The sequence below is a fragment of the Sturnira hondurensis genome, unplaced genomic scaffold (assembly GCF_014824575.4).
Source record: "Sturnira hondurensis isolate 20B ecotype Veracruz unplaced genomic scaffold, ASM1482457v3 Scaffold0017394, whole genome shotgun sequence".
NCBI classification, from domain to species: domain Eukaryota; kingdom Metazoa; phylum Chordata; class Mammalia; order Chiroptera; family Phyllostomidae; genus Sturnira; species Sturnira hondurensis.
The window spans coordinates 428,766-451,483 of NW_028090025.1; the positions used below are offsets into that span (position 1 = coordinate 428,766).

At 38.0% G+C, this 22,718-nt stretch overlaps 1 protein-coding gene and 1 pseudogene across 2 annotated transcripts in view; both read left to right on the plus strand.

Annotated features, from left to right (window-relative positions):
- Positions 1–22,718, plus strand: part of RBM41 (RNA binding motif protein 41) — a 120,018-nt gene that overhangs the window by 59,517 nt on the left and 37,783 nt on the right. The window lies entirely within an intron of this gene.
- LOC119002000 (calcineurin B homologous protein 1-like) lies at positions 2,253–2,972 on the plus strand (annotated as a pseudogene).

The following is a 22,718-nucleotide window of genomic DNA, read 5'->3' on the forward strand; positions in this document are numbered from 1 at the left end:
GTTCCTTTTTGCCTACTATTTGGTTGTTTGGTTTTTCATATTACTTACGGAGATTATTTTAAAATTCTCAATACAAACCCTTTCTGCTTATTTAGCAAATATATTTTCCCAGTGAGTGGCTTATCATTTTCACATCACTTCTGATGTCTTACATTGAGTAAAAGCCTTTCATTTTAATGTACTACATTATCAGAATTTTACTTCATGGTTTTTGCTTTTTGAGTCATTTTAAGGAAATCTCTCCCTACAAATTAATAAGAAAAATACAAACAACCCAATAAAATGATCAGAAGATGTTAATAGGCAATTTACAGATGAGAAAACATGGTTGTCTAATTAACTTATTAATTCTCATCAGCAATTAAAGATATACAAAATAAAACTATAATGAAATACTATTTACCACCCAGGATGTTAGCATAAAAGCATGACAATACCAAATATTAGTGAACATATGGAACACTAAGAACTCTAATAATATTTCTGGCTGGGTATAAATGAGTACAACCACTTTCAAGAACATTGTGGCAATATATAGTAAAATAGAAGATGCTCATACCTAGTAAAATAGAAGAAGTATGGCTCAGCAGTGCCATTCCTAGGTATTTATCCTAAGAGGAATTCTTACACATGCACATTAGAAGGTGTTATAAGGATGCTCATTGTAACATTTGTAAACAACATACCTGTTCATCAGTAGGAGAATGGATAAAGCCTGGTATATTCATAAAATAGAATACTATACAGTAGAGAAAATGAATAAACTATAACTACAGGTATCAGTATGGTTGCAGCTCACAAACATAATGTTGAATGAAAATGGCTAGTTGCAGACTTCTGGTTTCAACTCCACCATATAAGGTGCTTTGAAGTCATCACTACTGTCTTACAAGAAATACAGCCAAACAAGCTAAAAATCAGTGAGTTTTTTCTTGGACCCATAAGATAATTGAAGTCACAGAGCAAACTGCAACCCCTAAATCTGGAGAGACAGGAAATTACTGAGAATCACAGGCCAGATCTACTTATCAGGAGCCATAAACTGGTAAGAATACTTAAGTAGTAACTTTGACAAATTGGTTGAGGCAAAGTATACATTAGTGTTTGAACATAACAGGTTTTCAAGTTGAAGAGCTAAGAAAAACTCTGTTCCTGACTAGTAGGAAATCAAGCAGTATTCATAGAACCACCATATATGGTAGCCATGGTGCCTCTGGAATTAGTCAATAAATACCTCTAGGAAGACCACTAGGTTCTCAAGTTGAAGAGCCAAAACAAATATCTGTTCCTGGCATGGGGAACAGACACAGTAGTAATTTTGAAATATACTCAGAGCTTCTGTCTAACAAAGAACTACCCAATAAGTAAAACTACTTTACCAAAGTATTCTCTAGTGTGGGAGAAGGGAAATCATCTAACTTCAGGCCCCTCTAGCCTTCCTGTCTCATCTAACAGAGAAAAAAAAATTCTGACACACTTCTGAAGAGTACAGGTGGGGGACACAGGCATACTGAAAGACTGAGGCTCAATTACAGGATTGCAGAATATTTCCCCTTACCCTATACCTTACCACCACATGAACAGGGCTTCAATGTAATGACTGTGGGTTACAGCTGAAAGGCCTGCAGGGCTCAGACTCTATTTAAGAAGTTTTTAGGAAAATCTAAAGAAAACATGGGAGACAAAAAACAAGGACATTAGAGAAAACTGAAACCCTGTGATACCTATAGCTAGAGCAGATATTAATAAACACAGTCCAACTCCTCACCAGATTAACATAAAACATTACACTAATGGCCTTTTTACCTTAGTTCCTATTACAGCATACATCAAGTTTGGGTTTCAACATAGAAATTATGAGGCATGCTAAAAGAAAAAACAGTCTCAAGAAACAAAACAAGCATCAGAACCAAGGTCACATATAGCTCAGGTTTTGGAATGATCACATATATAGAATTTAAAATAACTGATTAAATGCTAAAGAGTGTATTAGAAATATTACACAACATGCAAAAACACATAGGCAATGTAAGTAGAGAAATAGAAACTCAAAGAATTGAAAGATACTGGAAGTAAAAAACGCTATAATAGAAATGATGATTTTGATAGGCTTATCATTAGATTGGTGCAGCCAAGGAAAGAATCAGTAAGCTTGAAGTTGTGTCCATACAAACTTCCCGAACTGAAATGCAAAGAGAAAGAAAGACATAAAAAATGAGCAAAATACAGTTCACTATGGATACCCAGCCCTCTTCTTTCTTGACCCCGACCCTTCCTCTTTCCCCTCCTTCCCTCCAACTACTGCATTCTTATCTGGTGCACCTGCTCCCAGAGGAGCTCCTGACTCAGTGATGGGGTCTCAGGCCTCCATGTCACTGTGGGACAAAGAGCTTGAAGAGATCAAGAAGGAAACTGGCTTTTCCCACAGTCAGATCACCCCACTCTAGAGCTGGTTCACCAGCCTGGACAAAGGAGAAAATGGGACTCTTAGCCAGGAAGACTTCCAGTGGATTCCAGAACTTGCCATGAACCCACTGAGAGACTGGATCATCAATTCCTTTTTTCCAGATGGAGAAGACCACGTAAACTTCCATGGATTCATGAGAACTTTGGTTCATTTCCAGCCCATTGAAGATAATGAAAAGAGTAAAGATGTGAATAGACCAGAACCACTCAACAGCTGAAGCAACAAACTGTACTTTGCTTTTCGACTAGATGATTTAGATAAAGATGACAAGATCTCTCATGATGAGCTGTTACAGGTGCTTCTCATGATGGTCGGAGTGAATATCTCAGTTGAAGAGCTGGACAGCATCACAGACAGGACCATCCAGGAAGCTGATTACGATGGGGACAGCACCATATCTTTCACAGAAGTTGTGAAGGTTTTGGAGAAGGTGGATGTAGAACAGCAAATGAGCATCAAATTTCTTCACTTAAGTACTGAGACCAAACTGTTCCTTGCTGTCTAGTACATAAGAACTGGAACTCAGGAGTCCCCCTTCCACCACCCCACCTCCACCCTATCATTCACCTTCCCCTGAAGTACTACTGCAATTGCATGACAGCCCCCAATATGTTCTGCCAACACAAACTTGCCTTTGGCGCTTAAACAGGGCATTACAGAATGGTCCACCTAGTCTGTAACTGTTCGATATCATTTGCTGGTTATTTCCATTTCTAAATACTTTCCCAACCCCAGCTCCACCCCTGTTCTGCTGCTGAATACTACATGTGCATCTTGTCTGAGAAAGTGAGAAACTGAATCAGGTCAAGAATCAGCCACCATAGCTCTTTCGTTGGTTGTAAACTATGGCCATACTGCCTTCCCTCCAAGAAGGCTTTGGCATGCTCTTCTATCCTTTCTATATGTCATTTGCTTTCTACTACTCTTTTACCCAATACATCATTCACGTAGCCTTTCAGTCTCCTCTGTTCTACTTGGCCCCCCAAGCTATGCCTGTTCAGTGTATTTCTGACTTGGTAGGATAGTTTGGTGGTCGGGCAGTTTTCAACTACCTTTACTCTTAAATAGATCTCTGGGATGTTGCCTCTCCAGGAGCTTTACAATAACCAGCACCTGCCAGATAACTGTGATTATCTCTTGGTCCCCTGCACTCTGCTTTGTCATCAAAGGGCTTGAGAGGCAAGTCCTTTGATGGGCTTGAGAGGCAAGCCCTGTTGGTTGGAGATCTTCTTGAAAGATGGTGGCCTTAGTGAGAGGTATAGGGCACAGCCTTTCAGCTGACTTTCCCAGGTGGCTCTACCTCTGGCCTCTGATTTTCATCATACATACCTACATGGCTGCTCTTGCTAGTATAGTGTTAACTTTTAAGAAAAGAGACATATGCCTACAAATTTGCTTAGTTTTGAGAGACTGTTACCACCAGAATGGCTGCTCTAACTATATGCTTGGGAACTTTCTCATGGTTTTTTGAACAAGGAGGCTGGACACCCTAAAAGCCTCATGTATTCCCACATTTGCAGCATGGTTTATGCCTCAGTGTTGTGTGCCCTAGAATGTTTTGCAGTTCACATTTTCAGATAGAAAGATTAGTGTTACAGAAGTATCTACTTATCCTAGTCCAAAAGATTTAAAGATTGTCCTCAGTATCTGTAACTTTTGCACCAATACTTAATGAATTTTACACTTGGCAAATGTTAATCCTGGAATCCATAGTCAGCTCCTAAGACAGGTCCAGAGCTTTGAATGTATTGTATCATTAGTAGCCTGGTTACACTGCTCTCCTAGCTCCTCGCTTTGACCACTGCTAATGCCTTAGAAACAAGGGGTCTAGCACTGGTGGCGCAACCTGAGGTGGCATTATAGACCTTTGCATGAGCCAGAGCAAATTTTCTGCCTAAGTCAGTTTAGTACGGACCTCATTGATCAGGCTTTTGTCATCCTAACATCTGTCTTTATGAGTCTGTCCATCCTTGTAACTGCCCTTGGCTGATTTTGTCTGACTCATTGCTTGCTTGCATGTTTCCTTGCCTTTGGAAGGCTATCCAAGATATGTACACAATAGTTTAGGAAAGGGATTGCTAAAAGAGAGAGAAAGAGAGAGAGAAACATCACTGCAAGGAATTAGGAACAGTAGAGAACAGAAGAGTGGCAAGGCTGGAAGACTCAAATGTAAATGACTGAGAAATTCTTGGTGAAGTATCAGTCTTTGTAATCAAGTGAGGTAGTATAGTAAAAGGGAAGATTTGTCTGACACTCATCTGTTATAGAGATACTTCAAAGGCTCCTTGACTTGCCATATGTAAAGATCCTAAAATTGTGGCTTTTTCCCCCTTTTGGCTACATAGCAAACTGTTTTAAGCCATGGTTGTGCCTTATTCTTCCATTAAAACTGTATTCTCTGATCCATCAATAAATACTTAGAGTTAAACAAACAAAAAAATGAACAGAATATCCAAGAACCATGTGACAATTTCAAAAGGTATAACATACCCATTATTGGAATACCAGAAGGATAAGAGAGAAAGGAGCAGAAGAAATGTCTGAAGTAATGATGGCCAATAATTTTCCAAAATTATTGACAGATACCAGACCATTGATATGGGATCTAAGCAGAACACCAAGCAGGATAACTACCCCCAAAAATACATGCCTAAGCTTATCATGTTCAAACACAGAAAATGGAAGACAGAGAAAATGTTGAAAATAGCCAGGAAGAAAAACAAAACAAAACAAAACACTTTGCCTATAGAGAAACGAAGATAAGAATTACATTGGATTTCTCATCAGAAGCCATGCAATACCAAAGAAGACAATGGCATGAAATATTTAAGGTATTGAAAAGCCCCCCACCTATGTAGCATTCTGTATTCAGCAAAAGTATCCTTGAAAAGTGAAGGAAAAAGGAAGATTTTATCAAACAAAGAAAAACTGAAGGAATTTGTTGCTAGTAAACCTACCTTACAAGAAATATTTTGTTTTTGTTTTTTAAGTTCTTCAGAGAGAAGAAAAATGATCTAGGTTAAAAAAAAGATCTCTGTGAAAAAAAAAAAGAGCACAGAGAGGAATACCTGAAGGTAAAATCTTTATTTTTTTTTAAATTTTAAGTGATCTAAAAGATAATTGTTTAAAGTAATAATAGCAATGTGTTAGGTAATTTTAGTATATGGATAAGTGAAATGAATGACAGGAATGTTATAGGGTATAGGAGGGAGGAATTAGTATTTAATTTATGTAACTATTACAATGTATCTGCACTCCCTGTGAAGTAGTATAGTGTTATTTGAGAGTCAACTTAGATTAGTTGTTAATGTATTGAATATATTGCATACTCTAGGCCAACCACTAAAAGATATATAAACAGAAGTATAATTGATATACTAAGAGAGGGGTAAAAGTGAAATAATGTAAAATGATACTCACTGTCTACAATATTTAGAAGCAAAGGGAATATTTCTGACTCATTTTATGAGAACCAGCCTTGGCTTAATACCAAAACCAGGTAAAGATATTACAACAAAGAGAAACTAATGACCAATCTCTCTTATGATCATAGATGAAAAAATCCTAAATATTAGGAATATCAAAATAGTTGATTGAAATATTTTTATTTAAAGATCAAAGTACTGGAAAATGAAATCCAACAATGTATCAAAAGAATTCTATATTATGAGCATGTGGGATTTATTACAGGTATCCACATCTGGTTCAACATTTCAAACTCAGTTAATGAGTTTAACTGAGTTTAATGAGTTAATGAGTTCCACCTCATCAACAGACTAAAGAAAAAAAAGCATATCATTGTTTCAATTGATGTAGGAAAAGTACTTGACAAAATTCAACATCACTAACGCAAACTCATCGAATGAAGAAAAGAGGTGAACATCCTCAACTGGATAAAGAATATCTACAAATCCTAGAACTAACATACTTAATGGTAAAAGACTGGATGCCTTCCCCTTTGATCAGAAACAAGGCAAGGGTATCTCCTCTCCCCACTTCTTAAAATATTGTACTGGAAATGCTAAATAGTGAAATAAAATAAGAAAAAGAAATGAAAAGCATGTATATTGGAAAGGAAAATATAAACCATCTCTGTTTATAGATGACATGTTGTTTTCTATAGAAAATCCCAAAGACTGACCCTAAAACAAGTTCTGGAACTAATAAGTGAGTATAGCAAGGTTGGAGAAAGTCAGTTGTTTTTCTGTATACCAAGAAATTAAGAATTGACAATGAAATAAAACCACTATTTACAATAGCACCAAATACTCTGGTTTCTCTTCAGATTGTATAAATCTTTCACCTTTTACATTAGCACCACAAAATAGTGAAATAATTAGATATAAATATAACTGAATTTGTACAGCACCTACATGTAGGAAACTATAAAACCCTGATGAAAAATTAAAGATATAAATAAATGCAGAGATGTCCAGTGTTTGTAGATTGGATGACTTAATATTAAGATGTCAATTTTTACCATATTAATATGTAGATTCCACACAGTCCCACCAAAATTCCAGCAACCTATTTTGTGGATATAGACAAACTGATTCTAAGTTCCTAGGAAGATAAAAGATTCAGAATATCTAACACAGTACTGAAGAACAGCTACGCAAATGAAGGACTCACACTATTCAACTTCAAAGACACATGACCACTTGAGCAGAATAAAGAATCCAGAAATAGACTCACACAGATATAGTGGAGCAATCTTTGACTAGGGAGCAAAGACAATTAAATGGAGAAAGCATAGTCTTTTCATCAAATTGTGCTGAATAACTGGATGTCAACATGCAAAAAAATGAATCTAGACACATATTTTACACTCTTAAGAAATTAAAATAGATTGTAGATTCAAATGCAAAGCACAATACCATAAAACTTATAGAAGAAAACATGAGAAAATCTAAGTGACCTTGTGTTTGGTGACACAGTGATTGATACAATACCAAAAGCATAATTTATGAGACAAAAAGAATAAATCAGACTTTATTAAAATAATAAACTTCTGTGTGAAAGATACTTTTTAAAAAGATTTTATTTATCTTTAGAGGGGAAGAGAAGGAGTCAGGAAGAGAAATATCAATGTATGGTTGCTTCTTGTGCGTCCCCTGCTGGGAACTGGCTTGCAACCCAGGCATGTGCTCTGACTGAGAATCCAACCATGGTTGTTTGGTTCGCAGGCTCATGCTCAATCCACTGAGCCACACCAGCCAAGGCTGAAAAATACTTTTAAAAGAATCAAAAAACAAGCCACGGACTGGAAGGAAATATTTTCAAAACACATGCCTAATAAAGGACTTATATCCAAAATATACAAAGGACTTCTAAAACTCACCAATAGTAAAATGAACTACCCAATTAAAAATGGACAAAAGAACAGACACCTTCCCAAAGAAGTTATGTGCATGTCAAATAAGCATATTAAAAGGAGCTCACCATTAGTTGTCATAAGGAAATTGCAGAATAAAACAATAATAAGATGACATTATATACCTTTTATAATATTTAAAAAAATACAGTAAAATTGACAGTACTAAATGCTATTGAGGATCCTGACCAACAAAAACTCATATTTGTTACTGGTGAGAATACAAAATGATACAATCTCTTTGGAAGTTACTTTGACAGTCTCTTACAAAGCTTAACATTGTTTTACCACATGATCTCATAATTGTGCATGTAGTTATTTACCACAATTGATTTGAAAACCTATATTTATACAAAACCCAGCATGTGAATGAAAACCCAGCAGTTTTATTCATAATTGCCAAAAAAAAAAACCCGCAATCAAGATGTTCTGTAGATGAATGAAACATTCACCTGTGCTACAGCTATGCAGGGTCTGTCACAAATAATATCACTTTTTTATTACAAAAGCGTAAGCATGTAATGCTGTAACATAACAATGTCACACTGAAGCACACCATATAACATTTTAGGTGAAATATTCAAATTGCTATCCATCATGTACAAGACTTTCTCGTACTCTACCAACCACACTCAAGTTAGCCTTACTTCTGTTGGATGGAATATACTCCTGTACAATGGAATATAATTTCAGCAATAAAAGGAATAAGCTATAAAGCTACAAAAAGATACAGAGGGGTTATAAATATATTTTAATAAGTGAAAGAAGCTACTATGTTAAGATTATGTATTGTATGGTTTCAATTACATGAGATTTTGATAAACACAAAACTACAGCAACAGTAAATGACCAGTAGTTGCCAAGAGTCTTGGGTAAATGGTGGAGAGAGGAATAGAAGCATGGAGGATTTTTAGGGCAGTAAAACTGTTCTTTATGATAATGTAATAGTGAATCCAAGATATGAATCTGCCAAAACCCATAACAGTACAACATGAAGAGTGACCCTTGAGGTATACAAATATTAAAAAATTATTTAGGAGGTTGGAGAACCCCAGGAAGGAATGCAGGTTGACAAGAGAATCTAACTGTGTTACAAATATATGAAGCACCCTCAGTGAAGGCTGACCTAAATATCTATGGAAATGTGTGGAATGTGGAAGCAACAGAGAGGCAAACAGAACTGCACATAATCACTGTACCCTAGTTGATATGATTGTGTAACACGGGGGTACAGGTTAAGAATTCCGATATTATACATGTAAAATGAAATGGAGCAATTAAGTAAATGGATAGCAGATGGTGGGATCCAGGATTTTCACTCTTGGAATTTACGGATAAGCAAAGAGAGAAAACTAGAATTATCCATGTGGTAATGGTTTACAATTGGAGACATTATGAACTCATGTTTAACTTAATATATGAATGATTACATATGGAAATATTTATAGATATGTATATATACATAGGTTACTATTACATTTTTTTCCCTCTCAGCTGAGATGGTCTAAACGAAGTGACATTTCAGGAGCAACAAGCATGTTTGGCACCCAGATCTTAGTTTCTAATGTTACTCTCTAGTAAAAGTAACCAGGGCTCTTTAGAGAAATGGCTGATTCTAGCACTGGGGATAGGAATTATACAAGATGAGCCTTGGGCATTTTATAGTGCCAAAAATAAGGAAGTGCTACAAACAACATAAAAATACTGGAGGTATTTCAAAGGAGCACATAAGCCAACTGAAAGACTTTCCAATGACCAAAGTTGAAACAATTTGTACATCAAAGTAAGTAAATTAGTGTTGGACTATACCCCGAAGTATAGAATAAATATCTATGAGTCCATACTGATAATAAACAAAACGATCGAATACATTAATAAATGAAGTCGAGGAGACAGATACCCAATAGAAAATAATTTTAAATAATTTATGTAGGTGCTCCACCTCAAGGTTTTTGAGCTACTTATGGTGACTTCTTTAAAGAGTACAGTATGGAAACGTAGAAAACAAAGTAACATTACAGAGTAGAAACCTAAAACTGCCTCAGCCAGGTTATCAGGGCCAACATCAACAGTCATAAGTCATACTGATAGTATGTATGGTTGGTATAATATGATCAAGCTGCACTTTTCCTCTGTGGTCTTTTTCCTAGTAATTCATAACCCCAATCTAACCATGAGAAAAACACCAGAAAAATTCCAGTAATGTAGCATCCTACAAAGTACCTGATGAGCTTTCCTCAAAACTGTCGAAATCATCAAAAACAAAGTCTGATTAACTGCCAGAGCCAAGAGGAACCTAAAGACACATAAAAACCAAGTATACTGTGGTATCCTGGATAGGGCCCTGGAACAGAAAAAGAACATTGGGGGGGGGAGAAAATATGAATAAACTATGGGATTTAGTTAATAATATATCAGTATTAATTCATTTATTTTAATAATGCACCATAGTAATTATTTTAAAGTATATTTTGCTGATTATGCTATTAGAGTTGTCCCACTTTTTTCTAATCTATTCCCCTCCACTCTGCATCACCCCAGTGCTGGTTGGGGAATCCCACCAGCATTCCCCAACTTTAGTTCATATCCATGGGTTGTACATATAAGTTCTTTGGCTTCTACCTTTTCTATACTATTCTTAACCTCCCCTTCTCTATTTTGTACCTACCATTTATTTATGCTTCTTATTCTCTGTACCTGTTCCCCCATTTTCCCTCTTCCCCTTCCCCACTGATAACCCTCCATGTGATCTCCATTTCTGTGCTTCTGGTCCTGTTCTAGTTGTTTGCTTAGTTCATTTTCTTTTTGTTTTTCTGAGGTTCAGTTGTTGATAGTTGTGAGTTTGTTGTTATTTTACTGTTCATAGTTTTTTTCTTTTTCTTAGATAGTAACTTTAAAATTTCATAAAATGAGGATTTGGTAACGATGAATTCCTTTAACTTGACCTTATCTGGGAAGTACTCTATCTGCCCTTCCATTCTAAATAATAGCTTTGCTGGATAGAGCAATCTTGGATGTAGGTCTTTGGATTTCATGACTGGGAATACTTCTTTCCAGCTCCTTCTTGCTTGTAAGGTCTCTTTTGAGAAATCAGCTGACAGTCTGATGGGAACTCCTTTGTAGGTGACTGTCCCTTATCTCTTGCTGCTTCTAGAATTCTCTCCTTCATTTTCATCTTGACTAATGCAATTATGATGTGCCTCAGTGTGTGCTTCTTTAGGTACAATTTCTTTGGGACTCTCTAAGCTTCCTGGGCTTCCTGGAAGTCTGTTTCCTTTGTCAGATTGGGGAAGTTCTCCTCCATTGTTTTTTCAAATAAGTTTTCAATTTCTTGCTCTTCCTCTTCTCCTTCTGGCACCCTATGATTCTGTTGTTGGAACATTTAAAGTTGAGGTTCCTAAGCCTCTCCTCATTTTTTTGAATCCTTGTTTCTTCATTCTGTTCCAGTGGGGTGTTTATTTCTTCCTTCTCCAAATTGTTGATTTCAGTTCTGGTTTCCTTCCCTTCACTGTTGGTTCCCTGTCTATTTTAATTTTTTTTAAGATTTTATTTATTTATCTTTAGAGGGAAATGGAAGCAGAGAAGGAGAGAAATATCAATGTATGATTGCCTCTTGTGCATCCCCTGCTGGGAACTGGCCTGCAACCCAGGCATGTGCCCTGACTGAGAATCAAACCGCGACCCTCTGGCTCACAGGCCCGCATTCAATCCACTGAGCTACACCAGCCAGCTCTATTTTCCTTTATTTCACTTTGCATAGCTATCACTTTATCCTCTATTTTGTGTCCATACTCAACCATTTCTGGAAGTATCTTGATTACCAGTGTTTTGAACAGTGCATCTGATAGGTTGGCTGTCTCTTCATCACTTAGTTCTGTTTTTGGAGCTTTGATCTGTTCTTTCATTTGAGTCATTTTTTGTGTTTGTTTCAGTACTCCTGTTACATTGTAAGGGGCGGAGCCTTGGGTATTACCAGAGTAAGGCAACCCAGGTCCCTGTGTTGTGGTACTATATGTGGGGGAGGGGGTCAGAGAGGGAACAATGCTATTTGCTCAGCTCTCTGCTGGCTTTCAGTCACTTCTTCCACTACCTATAAGCAAGTTGGTCCCTTCTGGTGCTGATTCCTGGGTTGGTGGTCTTGTGTATGTTCTAGAACCCTGTGGGCCTCTCCAACAAACTCTTCTGTGAGGCTGGGAGTTTTTGCTGGCACACAGCCCCTACAAATTTTTATAGCCAGAGGTTAAGGCTCTCTTTTCCTGCACTGGAACCCTGGGTTGCGCAGTCTGTCTCGCTCCTCAGTTGTTCCTTCTGGTTTATCTACATGCAGATGTAAGGTCACCTAGTCCACCAGCTGCCACCTCTCCCTTCTAGGTCCTCTAGCTTCTGCCTTGCCACGCATTCTCTCCACCCCGGATACCTGTCTCCACCCCTCCTACCAGTCTGAATGAATGTTTCTTCTTCAACTCCTTGGTTTTCGGACTTCCATAGAGTTCAATTTCCTGGCAGTTCTGGTGATTTTTTGTGTTTAAACTTGTTGCTGTCCTTTTGGTCATGTGAGGAGGCAAAGTGTATATACCTATACCTCCATCTTGGCTGAAAATCCTCTGTAGTAATTAAAGTAAGATGTTAATAATAGAGGAAACTGGGTGTGTGGTATGTGGGAACTCTTTGTACTAGCTTCCCGGTTTTTCTGTAAATGTGTAAGTTTTTCTGTTCTGAAAAATAAAATCTATTTAAAAATTAAAACAGGTAGGTGTAAAATAATGTATATAGTATAATATTATTTATATAAAGTTTTAAAAATACAAAATAATACTGTATATTGCAGAGGAATACCAGGAAGAGACTCATTCTCTGTTACCACTTGGAAATTGATTTTGTTTCACAGAAATGTTTATCTTGTTTTCTAGCCTAGCTATATCTTTAGGTTTATCTTTTTATATATGCATAAGTATGAAAAAATATATGTATATGTATGTATGTATGTTTTTGGAGCAGAGAAGATACATCCAAGCAAGAAGTGACCAAGCCACTGCAAAAGAAATTCTCTTGTTTTTTTTTTTTAAATGTTCATATTAAAGGGAACAATCTTAGTATGAATCTTTCCTGCTTGGTGAAAAACTTGCCATATATTTATAGACTTCTTTCTTTGGTCATTTAATTTGATGATGCTTCCATGATGAGTATTAGAACCCAAACTCTAGATCACATGAAATTACTTATGGAAACCACAAGACAGTTATTCTGTATACTTATCTTTAAGATAAAAATATAGTGAAATCCTAAATATGTGGATATTCAGCCTCTAAAGACTTTGAGACATAAAAAATCTGCTTATTACAGTGTTTAATATATTTATTTATGCATTTAAGGAGTTGTCACAAAGTGGACTTTATTTCCTAGCTCTTTGCTTTTGCTTCTCCTGTCCAAATTCTTCTCATGTTCTTTTAAGATATTAAAGGATATAAATTATACTAGTAAATATACTGGTCTTTTTTCTCCACTTCTTTATTTTAAGATTTTATTTATTTATTTTTAGAGAGAGGAGAAGGGAAGGAGAAAGAGAGGGAGAGAAACATGAATGTGCGGTTGCCTCTTGTGTGCCATCAAACGGGGACCTGGCTGGCAACCCAGGCATGTGCCCTGCCTGGGAACCTATCCAGCAATCCTTTGGTTCACAGGCTCTATCCACTGAACTATACCAGCCAGGGATCTCCACGTTTTTTTCTTGCAGTAAAATACACATAAGCGGAAATGTACCACCTTAACAAGATATTGAATGTATGTCATAGTATCGTTAAGTATAGGCACAATGCTGTACAGCAAAAACAGCAAACACCAGGAAGTTAGTCATCTTGCATAGCTAAACTTTATACCAATTGAACAGCAAATCCACATTTTCCCCTTTCTATAGCCCCTGACAACCACCATTCTAGTTTCTGCTCCCATGAGGTTGACCACTGTAGATGCCGCAAGTTTTGTTATACAGTATTACTCCTGTTGGGACTGGCTTATTGCACTCAATATAATGTGCTCAAGTTTCATTCATGTTGTTGCACATGACAAGATTTTCTTTTTTCTGGCTGTATAATATTCCATTGTGTTATATCATGTATTCCTTATATATTCATCCATAATTGACATTTAGGTTGTTTTCATCTCTTGGCTATTGTGAACAGTGCTTCAGTGAGCATGTGAGTTCAGATATCTCTTCAAGATCCTCAATTTATTTTTTGAATAAGTATCCAGAAATAAGATTGCTGCATTATATAGTAGTTCCAGTTTTAATTTGTGGAAGAACCTCTATGATATTCTCCATAGAGCCTACACTATTTTACATTTCTACCCACAGTGCACAAGGGTTCCAATTTCTCTGTGTTCTCAGTAACACTTATTTCCTCTGTGTGTTCTTTGATTAACTGTCTATTTAGGTGTTTGGCCCATTTTTGAAAATTGGGTGATGTGTCTTTTTGCAATCTTTTCGCTGTTGTTGTACAATTACAGTTGTCCCCATTTTTTTCCCATTACTCTTCCCTGGCCTACCCACCCCCTACTCCCACATTAAATTCTCCCCTACCCCGTTGTTTTTGTTCGAGTGTTCTTTATACATGTTCCTTGACCCTTCCCCTTTTTATGCCCATTATCACCCTCCTCCCTTCTGGTCATTGTCAGTGTGTTCTTTGTTTCTAAGTCTCTGGTTCTGTTTTGCTCGCTTGTTTGTTTTGTTGATTAGGTTCCACTTATAGGTGAGATCATATGATATGTGTCCTTCTCCCCTGGCTTATTTCACTTACCATAATAACTCTCCAGGTTCATCCATACTATCATGAAGGGTAAGAGTTCCTTTTTTCATTCTCTGTGTAGTATTTATTCCGTTGTGTGTATGTAGCACAGTTTTTTTATGCACTCATTTATGGATGGGCACTTAGACTGTTTCCACCACATGGCTATTGTAGATAATGCTGCTATGAACATTGGGGCATTGGGGTGCATAAGTACATTTTAATTGGTGTTTCAGAATTTGTAGGGTATTATCCCAGCAGTGGAATTGCCAGGTCAAAAGGCAGTTCCATTTTTAGTTTTTTCAGGAAATTCCATACTGCTTTCCACAGTCGCTGCACCAGTCTGCATTCCCACCAGCAGTGTACTAGGGTTCCCTTTTCTCTACCACCTCACCAGCACTTGTTGTTTGTTGATTTGTTAATGACGGTCATTCTGACCAGTGTGAAACAGTAACTAATTGTTGTTTTAATTTGCATCTCTTATGGCTAATGATGCTGAACATCTTTTCATATGTCTCTGGGCCTCTATCTATCCTCTTTGGAAAACTGTCCAGGTCCTTTGTGCATTTTTAATTGGATCCTTTGTCTTCCTGATGTGGAGTCACGTGAGTTCTTTATATATTTTAGAGATCAAAATCGTGTCCAAGTTATCATTATTTTTACCATACTGTTGGTTCCCTTTCAGTTTTGCTGATGTTTTCTTTACCCATGCAGAAGTTTTTCATTTGATGTTGTCCTATTTTTTTTATCCTTTCCTTTATGTCCCTTGATCTGGGGAACATATCAGTAAAAATATTGCTCTGTGGAATATCTGAAATTTTCCTGCCTGAGTTCTCCTCTAGGACTTTGATGGTATCACTACTTATATTTAAGTCTTTTATCCATCTTGACTTTATTTTTCTCCATAGAGTAATGTGGTGGTCAACTTTCTCTTTTTTGCATGTACCTGTCCAGATCTCCCAACACCATTTGTTGAAGAGGCTATTTTAGCTCCATTTAATGCTCCTGCCCTCTTTATCAAATATTAATTCACCCTGGACACATGGGTTTATTTCTGTACTCTCTGTTCTGCCCCACTGATGTATATGTTCTTATGCCAGTACCTGACTGTTTTATTTTTTTTATTTAGTTATTTTTCAAGTACACTTTTCTGTCTATTACTCCCATCCCATCCCACACCCCTGCCCCCCTCCCATTTCTACCCTTCTCAGTACTTGTCCATGTATCCTTTATATATGTTCCTCTAAATCCCTATTTCCCCTGAAATTCCCTCTCCTCTCCCCTCTGGTCACTCTCAGCCTGTTCTCTAGTTCAGTGTCTTTGGTTATATTTTGCTTGCCTGTTTTGTTGTTTAGCTTCCTATTAAAGGTGAGATCATATAGTATTTGTCCTTCGACACCTGGCTTATTTCACACAGCATGCTTTCCAGTTCCATCCATGATGTTGCAAAGATAGGAGCTCCTTCTTTCCTTCTGCAGCATAATATTCCATTGCGTAAATGAACCATATTTTTGGGATCCATTCATTTACTGATGGGCACCTATGTTGCTTCCAACTCTTGGCTATTGTAAATTGTGCTTCTATGAACATAGGGGTGCATATGTTCTTTGGGATTAGTGTTTTAGGGTTCTTAGGATACAATCCTAGCAGTGGAATTGCTGGGTAAAAAGGCAAGTCCAATTTTAGTTTTCTGAGAAAATGCCATACTGTTTTCAGTAATGGTTGTACCAGTCTGCAATCCCATCAGCAGTGGACCAGAGTCCCCTTTTCCCCACACCCTCTCCAACATTACTTGTTTATTGCTTTGTTTTTGATAGCCATTCTCACCCGTGTGAAGTGGTATCTCACTGTGGTTTTAATTTGCATCTCTCTGATAGCAAGCAATATTGAGCATCTTTTCATGTATCTCTGGATCCTCTGTACGTCCTCCTTGGAGAAGTGCCTGTTCAAGTCCTTTGCCCAATTTTTAATTGGGTTAGTTGTCTTCTTAGAGTGAAGTTGTGTGAGTTCTTTGTATATTTTGGAGATTAAACCTTTGTCTGAGGTATCATTGGCAAACATGTTTTCCCATACAGTTGGTTCTCTTTTTATTTTAATACTGTTTTCTTTAGCTGCGCTGAAGCTTTTTATTTTGATGAGATGCCATTTGTTTATTCTTTCCTTTATATTCCTTGCTCTAGGGGACATAACAGTAAAAATGTTGCTGCGTGAAATATCTGATATTTTTCTGCAAATGTTCTCTTCTAGGGCGTTAATAGTGTCACGGCTTATCTTTCAGTCTTTTATCCACCTTGAATTTATTTTGATGTATGATGTAAGTTGGAGTGCGAGTTTCATTTTTTTGCATTTAGCTGTCCAGTTCTCCCAACACCATTTGTTGAAGAGGCTATCTTTACCCCATTTTATGTTACTGCCCTTTTTCTCGAATATTAATTGACTGTAGAGAGTTGGGTTTATTTCTGGGTTCGCTGTTTTGTTCCATTGGTCTATGTGGAACAGAACCAGGCTGTTTTGATTACAGTGGCCTTGGAATACAGTTTGATATCAGGTATTGGGATCACTCCTACTTTGTTCTTCTTTCTTAACATTGCAGCTGCTATTCGGGGTGTTTTATGGTTCCATGTAAATTTTTGAAGTGTTTCTTCTATGTCTGTGAAATATGCCATTGGTACTTTAATAGGTATTGCATTGAATCTGTAAATTGCTTTGGGTAGTATGGACATTTTCATGATGTTAATTCTTCCGATCCATGAACAAGGTATATGTTTCCATTTGTTTGTGTCATCCTTGATTTCTTTCTTCAGTGTTGTGTAGTTTTTTCCATACATGTCTTTTACGTCCTTGTTTAGATTTATTCCCAGATATTTTATTTTTGTTTTTGCTATATCGAATGGGATTTTTTTCTTCATTTCTGCTTCTGCTAATTCATTTTTAGCATACAAAAATGCCTTTCATTTCTGGATATTGACTTTGTATCCCACTGTTTTACGAAATTCATTTATTAGTTCGAGCAGTTTTTTGGTAGAGTCTATAGGATTTTCCATGTGCACTATCAAGTCATCTGCAAACAATGACAGTTTTGTTTCCTCCTTTCCAATTTGAATGCCTTTTATTTCCTTTTCTTGCCTAATCACTGAGGCTAAAACTTCCAATACTATATTAAATAGAAGTGGTGAAAGTGGACAACCTTCTCTTGTTCCTGATCTTAGTGGAAAAGCTTTTAGTTTTTGCCCATTGAGTATGATGTTGGCTGTAGGACTTTCATATATGGCCTTTATTACATTGAGGATTGCTCCCTCAATTCCCACATTGCTCAGTACCTTTATCATAAATGGGTGTTGTACCTTATCAAAAGCTTTTTCTGCATCTATTGATATGACCATGTAGTTTTTTCTTCGCTTTTGTTTATGTGGTGTATTACATTTACTGATTTGCGGATATTGAACCATCCTTGAATCACTGGGATGAATCCCACTCTTTCATGGTGTATGATCTTTTTGATGTATTGTTGGATGCGATTTGTCAATATTTTGTTGGGGATTTTAGTGTCTATGTACATGAGCGATATTGGCCTAAAGTTTTCCTTCTTTGTTGTGTCTCTATCTGGTTTTGGAATTAGGATGATGCTGGCTTCATAAAAAGAGTTTGGGAATTTCCCATCATTTTGAATATTTTGGAATAGTCTGTGAAGAATAGGGATTAGCTCTTCCTTAAACACTTTGTAGAATTCTCCTGTGAAACCATCTGGTCCAGAGCTTTTGTGTGATGGGAGTTTATTGAATACTGCTTCAATTTTATCTGCTGTTATTGGTCTGTTCAGGCTTTCTACTTCTTGTTCATTGAGTTTTGGAAGATTACATTTTTTCTAGAAATTTGTCTATTTCACCTAGGATTTCAAATTTCTTGCCATACAGTTCTTCATAGTAATTCCTTACAATCCCTTTTATGTCTGTGATATCAGTTGTAATCTCTCCTCTTTCATTTCTGATTGTGTTTATTTGTGTCCTCTCTCTTCTTTTCTTAATGAGCCTACTTAAAGCCTTGTCTATTTTGTTTATCTTTTCAAGATACCAAATCCTGGAATCATTGATCCTTAGAATTGTGCTTTTAGTCTCTATGTCATTTAATTCTGTTCTGATCTTGATTATTTCCTTCCTTGTCCTTGCTCTGGGCTGTCTTTGTTGTTGTTCCTCGAGTTCTTGCAGGCATTGGGTTAGATTGTTTGTTTGAAATGTTTCTACCTTCTTTAGGTAATCCTGTATTGCTATGAACTTCCCTCTCAGGACTGCCTTGGCCGTGCCCCATAAGTTTTGGATTCTTGTGAGTTCATTTTCATTTGTTTCCAGAAACTTTTTGATTTCTTCCTTAATTTTAATCTTGACCCATTCGTTGTTTAATAGCATACCATTCAGTCTCCAATTTTGGGGTGTTTTGGGTTTTTTCATGTGGGTTTGTTTACTAATTTCCATCCCTTGAGTTCAGAGAAATGCTTGGTATGATTTCAATTTTCTTGAATTGGTTGAGGCTCATTTTGTGTCCTATCATGTGGTCTATCTTTGAAAATGTTCCATGGGAATTTGAAAAGAATGTGTATTTAGCTTCTGTGGGAGACAGGGCTCTCCATATATCAGTAAAGTCCACTTCATCTAGGGTGTCGTTTAGTGCAGCTATATATTTGTTGATATTTTGTTTGGAAGATCTGTCCATTTTTGCCAGTGGGGTGTTAAAATCCCCTACTACTAATAGTGTTGCCGTCAATATCTTTCTTGAAGTCTTCTAGGATTTTTCTTATATATTTGTGTGCTCCTATGTTGGGTGCATATATATTTGCAATGTTTATGTCTTCTTGGTGGATTCTTCTTTTGAGTATTATGAAGTGACCTTCTGGGTCTCTCTTTATGGCCCTTTTTTTTGGAGTCTATTTTGACTGATATTAGAATTGCTACCCCGGCTTTTTTTTTCTCGTCCATTTGCTTGGAAAATTTGTGTCCACCCTTTCACTTTTAGTCTGTGATGGTCTTTTGTTCTGAGGTGGGTCTCCTGTAGGCAGCATATGTGTGGGTCATGCTTTCTTATCCATTCAGCTATTCTATGTCTTTTGATTGGAGCATTTAATCCATTTACATTTAAGGTTATTATTGAAAGGTACTTATTCATTGCCATTTTTGTACCACAGTTCCTCTCTGTCTCTATCTTTTCCTTCCTTTCCTTAAAGCAGTCCTTTTAGTATTTCTTGTAGAGCTGGTTTGGTGGAGGCATGTTCTTTTTGACTTCTTTTGTCTTGGAAACTCTTTATTTGGCCTTCTATCTTGATTGAGAGCCTTGCTGGATAAAGTAGCCTTGGTTGTAGGCCTCTGGTTCTCATTACTTGAAATATTTCTTGCCATTCTCTTCTTGCTTGGAGTGTTTCCATTGAGAAGACTTAGTAACCTTATTGGGGCTCCCTTGTATGTTACTTCCTTTTCCTCCCTTGCTGCCTTTAAGATTCTCTGTTTGTCTTGGAATTTTGCCATTTAATGATGATGTGTCTTGAAGTGGGCCTCTTGGGGTTCCTCTTGAATGGGACTCTCTGTGATTCCTGGATTCATGTAACTTTTTCTCTCATCAAATTAGGAACATTTTCCATCATTACTCTGTCAAATAGGTTTTGTATCCCTTGTTCTTCTTCTTCTGGTATTCCTATTATTCGTATATTATTATGTTTCATATTATCTTCATTTCTCTTAGTCCCTCTTCATTCTTTTTGAGTCTCTTTTCCCTTTCTTGCTCTTTCTGGGAGATTCTTTCTATTGTACCCTCCAACTTGCTGATCCGATCTTCTGCTTCATCAATTCTTCTTTTCATTCCTTGTACTGTGTTCTTCATTTCTGAAATTTTATTCTTCATTTCCTATTGGCCTTTGCTGATAGTTTCTATTTATTTTTTCATGTTGATATAGTTTTCGGAGAGCTCATTGTAGCTCCCCTCTAGTTTCTGGTAGCTCACTGTGAGCTCTTTGAATTTCCTGATAACTAGTGCTTTGAATTCAATATCTGATAGCTGACTTGCCTCTCTTTCATCTAACATTATTTCTGAGACTTCCACCTTTTATTTCATTTGGGCATTGCTTCTTTGTCTTCCCATTGCTTATGAGACTCTTTTTGTTAGCTTCAGCTTCTTAAATTGATCTGTTCTGACTCCCTAGGTTTATGGTGTGAACTTCTGTGGTAGAATACCTGTGAAATGCAGTGGTGCAGTCTCCTGCAGGTATCTTGGTGTTCTCTGCTTCCACCTACTCGTTTCTTTGTGTGTGTGTGATCAGCTGGAGGGGGAGGCAAAATGGTTTATGACAGCAGGAGAGTACTTTATGATATTTACAGTTACAGCCAGTAGAGAAGAGATAGAACATCTTTAGGCTATATATAGTGTTAACTGTAATCTTCAACCCAATTTGCCACTTTTAAGAAAGGATAGACCAAAGGTAAGCCTCTTGTTGGGCAGGGAAGGCTTGTGAGTTGTATCTAGAAAGCAGTGAGGTTGCAGGTCGTCAGATTTTGAGGTAAGGTGAGAGTAAAGAATAGTAAATAGATGTAGCGTGTGAGCAAGTAGAGTTAATCACTACAGTAAAAGAATTCAGGAACCTGTAAAGTGGGCTAAGACCCGAGAGATGTGTTGTGAAGTATTTACAGTGGTATAGAAAGGAACAAACAAACAAACACACACACACAAAAGGGCAAGAGAAGTGAGGAAAAAGCAATAAGTTTGGAGTGAAAGGAAGAAGGACTAAAACAGGAAAAAAGAAAGGAGAGGAACAGAGTACTGAAAGATACAGCAACAATAAAATTACAAAATATATACGATTACTGAAAAATGTTTTGAAAAAAGTAAAAAAAAAACCAAAACAAAACTCCTTCCTCGTTGGTTTCAAACTGTCCAGTCCTGTTTTTCTGGTTTTGGCAGGACCCCTCTGTGGGCTGGGTTGTAGGCCCTGGTGCACACCCGCCCTCCAGCCAGGCTACCAGACTGTGGTGTGGGCCCCACCCACCCGGCAGGCTGCCTGGGTCCCACGGGATCTGGTACTGGTCCTTCCCAGTCCTGTGGCTGGGTGAGAAGCAAGTCAAGCTGCCTTCACAGGAGAACACCTGAGTCCACTTTCCAATAAAAACTTCTCCAGAAATTGTTCCTCTCAGCCCAGCCCAAGCCCCGACCTGACTGGTTAGAACAATGCTCCTCTCAAATTTCCTGGACTGGCAGGCTGGTGGGCTGGCGACCATAGAGATCGCAACTGAACATGGCCACCTGTCCTTGCCACCCTCTCTGCACACCTAGGAAGACAGGTCTCAGCCACCCAGCCCCGCCTTGATGGTGAGGGAGGGAGCCAGCTCTTCCAAGGACCCCACAGCTGGCCCAGTGCTCCACTGGGTGCTGGGCTCCCTATGAGTCCTCCGTGGCACTGGTGGCAGACGGAAGCCTCTACACCCCTAACCAGTAGCAGCTGCGTCTCCTAGGCGTTTTGGGCTAGCCGAAGGCAGCCAGCCCTGCTGTTGCTGCTTTTGTCCTTACTCACAGGTGCTGGGCTCCCAATGAGTCCTCTGTGACAGACGCCCCTATGCTGGCCGTAGACAGAAGCCTCTGGGCCCTGGAAGCTGCAGCAGCAGCAGCTCCGAGGTCTTTATGTGCAGGCCAATGGCTGCCACCACCGCCGCAGCCCTTGACTTTATTCAGTGTTGCGGGCTCCCAATGAGTTCTCCGTGGCAGACTCCTCTGTCGCTGGGCACAGACGGAAGGAAGCCTCTGGGCTCTGACCACTGCTCAGCAGCTCTGAGGTCTTTATGCGCCAGCCAATGCCTGCCGCCAGCCTGGCGCCTCCGTCCTTACTCTCGTCCCTGAGACCCCAATGGCCTGTAGCTGTCTGGTTCGTCACTATCTCTGGTCTCTTATTTTCATAAATGCTGGGGAATTGTTGGTTGGGGAATTGATTGTGCTGTTCTTCAGTAAATCTGCCAGGATTTTCTCCCAGGGGTATGAGAACTGGAGTCGCTCTGTCCTACTCCCCCGCCATTTTCCTCTCTGCCAGTACCTGACTGTTTTGATTACAGTGACCTTCTAATATAGT